We start from the raw sequence: 7582 nt of genomic DNA on the forward strand, positions 1-7582 counted from the left end.
GAATCATGCTCGTCCCCAAAAGCCACCTCCAGGGCTATCTTACCAACAGGATATGCTGATTTGCCAGGCACCACACCATGGAACACCGTATTAGATGGTTTGAGATTTTTGTCTGTGAGCCCCATGCGGCGGAATGTCTCATAGTACAGGATGTTAATACTGCTCCCTCCATCCATGAGCACCTTGGTGAATTTATAACCTCCCACCTGAGGGTCTACCACTAATGCCAACTGGCCCGGATTGTCCACCCATGGTGGGTGATCCTCCCTGCTCCACACGATAGGCTGTTCCGACCAACGTAAGTAATGTGGTACGGCCGGTTCAACAGAGTTCACCGCTCGCTTGTGAAGTTTCTGGTCGCGCTTATCCAAGCTAGTTGTGAAAACGTGATACTGCCCATTGCTCAACTGTTTTGGATGGCTCTGATAACCCGACTGCTGCTGTTGGTTGTAACCCCCTTGACTGCTCTGATTATTCTGGTTGTTATGACCGCCCTGATTAAAACCTGAACCGGAAGCTCCATCGTGGCTCGGCCCATGGAAACCGGATCCTGAGCCACCACCTGACCCATGGTTATATCGGAAGGCATTAGAGTTTTAAACTCCTGCATAATGTAACAATCCTTCCAAAGGTGGTTCGCCGGCGCTTCCTTCGTCCCGTGTTTCGGACAAGGCTGATTCAACAAATAGTTTAAGCGATCTGGGTTAGGATTCGGAGCTCCACTATGATTCGCCGCTTTACCTCTGCGCCGCTGACCCTTGTCCTGCGCATTAGTGTTAGCCACAAAGTCCATGCTGCCATCCGCTTTACGCTTGCCTCCGTTCCCATGGCTCGCCGGTTTGTGTTGATGCCCCTTGAAATTGCTGTTCTTCTTTCCCTTCCCTGCTTCGTCATCGTCAGTCTCAGGATCCTTGGTACTATCAGAATCAGCATACTTCACCAAAGCGGCCATGAGAGTTCCCATGTCGTTACAGAACCGCTTCATACGCCCCAACTTCAACTTCAGAGGCTTAAACCGGCAGTTGCCCTCTAGGGTTAAAATCGCAGAGTCAGCATTGATCCTGTCAGACGAGTGCAAGACTTCCGAAATGCGGCGTACCCAATGGGTTGTTGACTCTTTGTCCTCCTGAACGCAAGCGGCCAAGTCTACTATGGACTTAGGCTGCTTACACGTATCTTTGAAATTCTAGATAAACCGGTTCCGCAACTGGGCCCATGAACTGATAGAATTAGGCGGCAGGCTCTTCAACCAAGTACGGGCCGTGCCTTCAAGCATCATGGTGAAGTATTTTGCACACGCGGTCTCATCCACATCCAGCATCTCCATGGCCATCTCATAACTCTCTACCCACGCTTCTGGAGATAAGTCAGCGGTGTAATTTGGCACCTTGTGCGGACCCTTGAAGTCTTTGGGCAGGCGCACATTGCGTAAAGCGGGGACTAGACAGGGCACTCCCAGGCTAGAGGCGACCCCTGGCCCGGCAGAGGTGGTAGGACGAACCGCCGTAAGCTGATCCGCCTCGTTCTGTGCTGCTAACTCGGCCTCCCTTCGTGCCCGGGCCCGGTCCACTACATCCTGAGCATCGCGAACACCACCTGTCGGGTTATTGCCACGGGCCGCTTCACGGCTCCGTGCATTGCTTGATACGGCCGGTTCATCCATGTGCCTACTATAGCTCCGGATTGGACGAGGTGTGGAATGAATCGATCGCGGCTGTATGAATATGCCTCCTGCTGAATCAAAGCGGTCCGGAGAAGTTCCTTAACCCGGCGCGTCTCTATTGCTTGCGGAGAGTCTCCTTCGATCGGGATAGCTTCTAATCGCGCAGCAGCTGCGACGAGATTGTCCATAGGATTAGAATAATGACCCGGAGGTGTCTGGACCGGTGGAGGAATCACAATGTTCTGCCGAGGAGGTTCCATCAGGCGGGGTTGAACTGTCGCTCCTGGCCCTGGTGCCTCGACCCGGTTTACCTCCCGGTGCCCCGGCGGATTACGGGTTCCAGCCTCTGGAGTGTGAAAGAGATTTCGAGGGTCGAACCCTAACGGCAGGCGTGATCTGTGCTTCCGCTTCAAGACCTCCTGTGATGCGTTCTGGTCGAGCATGAGCTTATAGGCCTGGGCATCCAAAGCGGCCCGCTCTGCGGCCATCCTGTCCTTATCTAATGCCAGGTCGGCTTTGGCCTGTGCGATCTGCTCTCTCACCTTTTCAACCTCTGCATCATGGGCCTCCTGATCCGCCGGATTGGCCTCTGCCATAAGTATAGCTAGTGCATCAAACAGGTCAGACAGAACTTGAACCGGTGGGCACACAAGGCCTCCTGCCCCTGCTGCCGCTGCCGCTGCTGATCCGGAGAACATTGCTGCTGCGGTCGAGGAGTGATTCGCCGCCTGCGTACCGGCCATGAATATTCCAACCCGGTTGATCTGCTCAGGGGGGTCCAGAATACTGTCGCCATCGGAACAGCCACTAATCTGGTCATCTTGCAACTGGTACAATGATTCGGTCTCCCCGGTCGAGGACTCGTTGCTAGAATAGACGACGGTCTCGCTACCGTATTCTGACTCGTCCCCATGCTCTCCTCCGTGGATGACTCCCACGAAGGCATGCTTCACGGCCGGTTTAACCTAGGTAGATCTCGCACCCTGAGCCGTTTCGACGAGGTTGGTGCAGATGTCCGGCTCAGGCCCAGGCTCACCAATCTTGCCGATAAAAACGTGTATGCCACCAAAGGGGACCCGGTACCCGTACTCGATCGAGCCGGCTTCGGGACCCCATCCTGCATCATCGATGTAGATCTTGCCGCGACGACTCTTGGTCATCCGGCCCACAGCATAGCCTTCAAGTCCTTTGAGCTTGCCCTCCAAGATCATCAAACCGTCGTGCGATAGCCCCACAGTGGGCGCCAACTGTCGTGGTTTTGTCACGACAGATGTCCTCATGAAGGGACTCAGTCATGGAGCCATCGCTACGGGTTAACTTGAAGGGGTTAAAGCGGACGCAAAGACACAAGGATTTATACTAGTTCGGCCCCTTCAATGAAGGTAAAAACCTACGTCTAGTTGTGATGGAATTGATGTGGTCTCGATGACTAGGGAGCAAACAAGCTTCACCTAGGCTCGAGTTGTTGTTGTCTGTCCTTGAACCGCCGCCGGATCGTCCCCTTATATACACGGGTGACGCCCGTTGGTTCATAGAGTCCCACACCGGTTCATATTCATATCCCGGTTGGTCTCTCTCTATTCCTATCTTACAATACAAGTTTACATATCAAGCCGGTTTACGGCTACAGGTTCTAAACCGACTACAGGCCTTGGGCCTTCATCTGCTTAATCACCTTTATACTACTAATGAAGTTAACCCGGCCCAGGTAGGCCGGTTCACACCTAGTAGTAATATCCCCAACACCCGCATTGTGACAAGTGCGGTGGCCGAAGAAGTTCAAGCCGGACATGCCACTGCGTTACGACGGCACGGCCAACCCGCTGGCCTTCCTGCTAGCATATGAAGAAGCCGCCCTCAAGGCCGGAGGCGACGACAAGGTCATGGCGAACTGGCTGCCCATGACCCTCACCGGCGTCCCTCGTATGTGGCTGCTCCACCTGCCAGCGGCTTCTGTGGCCTCCTGGGAGGAGTTGCGCAACCTCTTCCTCGCCCATCATGCTACGCCGGCATCACCAATCATCGCAGCCATCTTGGGCGGATCGCAGGCTCCACCTTCGAGCTGCCACGTTAAGCCGTTCGTCCGCCAGATCGGCGCCGTCCTCAAGCATTGTGAAACCCCCCCGGGCTGGGTGGCACACGAGGCTGATTTAACCTTCAGCTTGGATGATCACCCCTCCAAACCCCCCATTTCGGGCGCACTCCCGATGCTATGCACCCCCACCATTTGCCAGGTGGCCGTCACCAGGACCCTCATCGATGGTGGTGTCGGCCTCAACATGCTCTCGGTGGAGGCCTTCAGCCTACTCCACATGCCGCTAGAGCGGCCTCAACCCAGCAGGCCCTTCTCAGCGTTGGAGGCGGTTCCACCGGCTCCCTGGGGCAGATCCGCCTCCCGGCGACCTTCGGCACCCACGACAACTTCTGCACGGAGCTGATCGACTTCGACATCGCCCCCATCGGCCTCCCGTACAACGCCATCCTTGGTTACCCAGCCTTGGCCCAGTTCATGGCAGCGACTCACCCGGCGTACAACTTCATGAAGATGCCCAGGAGCAGCAGCGTCCTTACCGTGTCCGAAGACACAAGGGATGTGCTGCAAGCTCTCAAGCTTGCTTTCAAGATGGTCGCGGTGGCGCAGCCCGCCAGCACAGATGCCCTCGAGCCCAAGAAGGCTACGCCGGCTAAGAAGAAGCAGCTATTCACCCAAGACAAAGCGGAGACCAAGCAGGTACCGGTCGACGAGGATGGATCCACCGGCGCCACCTTCACCATAGGCGCCAACCTCGAACCTGAGGAGGAGGAGGCCTTGGTGAAGTTCCCACGTGCAAACAATAAGGTGTTTGCATGGGAACCTGATCAGCTAGCAGGGGTCCCAAGGGATGTGATTGAACATCACCTCAACGTGTGCCCCAACTTGCGCCTCGTGAAGCAGAAGGCAAGGCGGCAGTCCACAGAAAAGCAGGCCTTCATCATCCAAGAAACCCGCAAGTTAGAGGCAGCGGGCGTCATTCGCGAGGTCCGCTACCCTGAATGGCTGGCCAACCCTGTGGTTGTGCCAAAAAAGGGAGGAAAGGAATGCATGTGTGTCGACTTCACCAACCTCAACAAGGCCTGCCCACAGGGTCCGTTCCCGCTCCCTCGCATCGACCAGATCATCGACTCTACCGCTGAGTGTGACCTATTGTGCTTCCTAGATGCCTTCTCGGGCTATCACCAGATCAAGATGGCGGTAGAAGACGTGGAGAAAATGGCATTCCTGACCCTGTGTGGAGTGTACTGCTATACCTGCATGCCATTTGGGTTGTGCAACGCAGGCGCGACCTTTCAGCGGCTGATGCACATCGCCTTGGGCCGGCAACTCGGGAGGAACGCTGAAGCTTACATCGATGACATTGTGGTGAAGTCACGGGAGGCAAAAACCTTGATACAGGACCTGGAAGAAACCTTCGCGAGCCTCCGTGAAGTGGATCTGTGGCTCAACCCGGAGAAGTGCATGTTTGGAGTCCCCTCGGGCAAGCTCTTGGGCTTCCTCGTGTCCCACAGGGGCATCGAGGCCAACCCAGAGAAGGTCAAGGCAGTCAAAGACATGAGCCCGCCGAAGACCCTCAGAGAAATGCAGAAGTTCACCGGGCATGTAACCGCGTTAGGACGCTTCATCTCCAAGCTGGGGGAGCGGCCACTACCCTTCTTCAAGCTGATGAAGAAGAAGGGTCCATTCGAGTGGACTAAAGAGGCCGACAAGGCATTCCAAGATCTCAAGAGGTACCTTACCAGCCCTCCGGTGATGGTAGCTCCGCGCCGTCGGGAGCCCCTGGTGCTTTACCTTGCAGCCACCCCCTACTCCGCCAGCGCGACCCTTGTGGCGGTTAGAGAGGAGCGCTGGACCAAGGCTGCAGCCTCCGTCCCGGCTGAAGCAGAGCAAAGCCAAGAAAGCCTCGCGAAGACCACGACCGTAGCAGAAAAGAATCAGCCTCGATAGGGGAGTGCACCCGGAGCTGGGGAGGCCTCCCCAGGCAACCAAGCGCTGGGTGCTCCGCCGTCTCAGGAGGCGCCTCAACCCCCGGAGGACACGGGCAGCGCCAGCACCCTAATCCTCGTCGAGCACCCAGTATACTTCATCAGCACGGAACTAAGGGACGCAAGGGCGCGGTACCCCATGCCCAAAAAACTCCTCCTCGCGTTGTTAGTGGCTTCACGCAAGCTTCGGCACTACTTCCAAGGTCATCCCATCAAGGTCGTCTCAGCATACCCCTTGGAAAGGCTACTTAGGAGCCCCAACTCAGCTGGAAGAGTCGCTGAATGGAACATTGAACTGCAAGCGTTTCAGCTAGAATTCAGCACGACCAGAGTCATCAAGGGAGCCGCACTTGCAGATTTCATGGTAGAACGGGCAGAGGCACCGGGGCTCAAAGCGGGCGAGGATCGATCGCTTTCCCCGGGAAGCAAGGCACCGGACGGCTGGGTCATGTACTTCGACGGGGCATTCTCCCACATGGCGCGGGGGCCGGCGCAGTGCTCATATCTCCTACTCAGGACAAGCTCTACTATGCCGTGCAACTCTGCTTCCAGCATGGAGAAAACGTCTCCAACAACATAGCAGAATACGAGGGCCTAATAGCAGGCTTGAAAGCTGCAGTCGCCTTGGGAGTTAAGCGCCTCATCATCAAGGGCGACTCACAACTTCTCATCAACTTCTCCAACAAGGTGTACGAGCCGAAGGACGAACACATGGAAGCATATCTCGCGGAGGTCCGCAAGATGGAGAAACAGTTTTGGGGGATGGAGTTGCAACATGTGCCTCGCGGCACCAATCAAGAGGCTGATGACATCACCGGGAGGGCATCCAGGCGGTTTCCTTAGGAGCCCGGCGTCTTCGAGGAGCGACTCTTCAAACGCTCGGCGGCACCATCACTGTCGAGCACAGCACAGCCTCGGGAGGAGCTCCTTCAACCGCTTGTCTCAGGAGCCCTGGCCTGTGGCCCGACCTCAGGGGTACGCCTGCTCCTGGCGCTGGAGCCTCAGGAAGGATGTTGGACCGTGGAGTTCAAGGATTACTTGGTCGAGGGATCCTGCCGGAGAAGGAAGAGGACGCAGAACGTGTGGCGAGGCAGGCCACGGCTTACTGCATCCAAGACGGAGAGCTTTATCGAAAGCGACCGAATGACATTACTCTACGCTGCATCTCCAGGGAGCAAGGAAAAGAGCTGCTGGTAGACATTCACAGTGGAGACTGCGGGCACCACTCGTCTTCACGCACACTTGTCGGCAAGGTGTTTCGCAACGGTTTCTATTACCCAACAGCACTCAATGACGCAATCGAGCTAGTGAAGGCTTGTGAAGCCTGTCAGTTCCATGCCAAGCAGATTCACCAGCCATCTCAGGGCCTTTAGACCATTCCCCTCTCGTGGCCGTGTTTGGGGACTGGACATCCTTGGCCCATTTCCTCGGGCACCAGGGGGCTACCGCTACCTTTACGTCGCCATTAACAAATTCACCAAGTGGGCAGAAGTGGAAGCTGTCTACACCATGCCGGCTGGCTCGGCAGTCAAGTTCATCAGGGGCCTCGTGAGCCGGTTTGGGGTAGCCAATCGCATCACCACCGACAACGGTTTGCAGTTCACCAGCAATCTCTTCAAAACATATTGTGCTAACCTTAGAACACAGACATGCTTCGCTTCGGTGGCACACCCTCGGAGCAACGGCCAAGCTGAGCGCGCCAACGCGAAGGTCCTGAAAGGCCTCAAAACCCAAACCTTCAAGAAGAAGCTGGAGGCCTGCAGTAGGAGCCGGCACGGTGAGCTTCAGTCCTTGCTATGGTCCATCCATACTACCGCTACCAAGTCGACCGGCGAAACCCCGTTCTTCCTTGTCTATGGTGCTGAGGTGGTCCTTCCTCACGAGGTCAGGCTCGCTCTG

Source organism: Triticum dicoccoides, chromosome 4B (genome assembly GCF_002162155.2).
Source record: "Triticum dicoccoides isolate Atlit2015 ecotype Zavitan chromosome 4B, WEW_v2.0, whole genome shotgun sequence".
Taxonomy (NCBI): Eukaryota; Viridiplantae; Streptophyta; class Magnoliopsida; order Poales; family Poaceae; genus Triticum; species Triticum dicoccoides.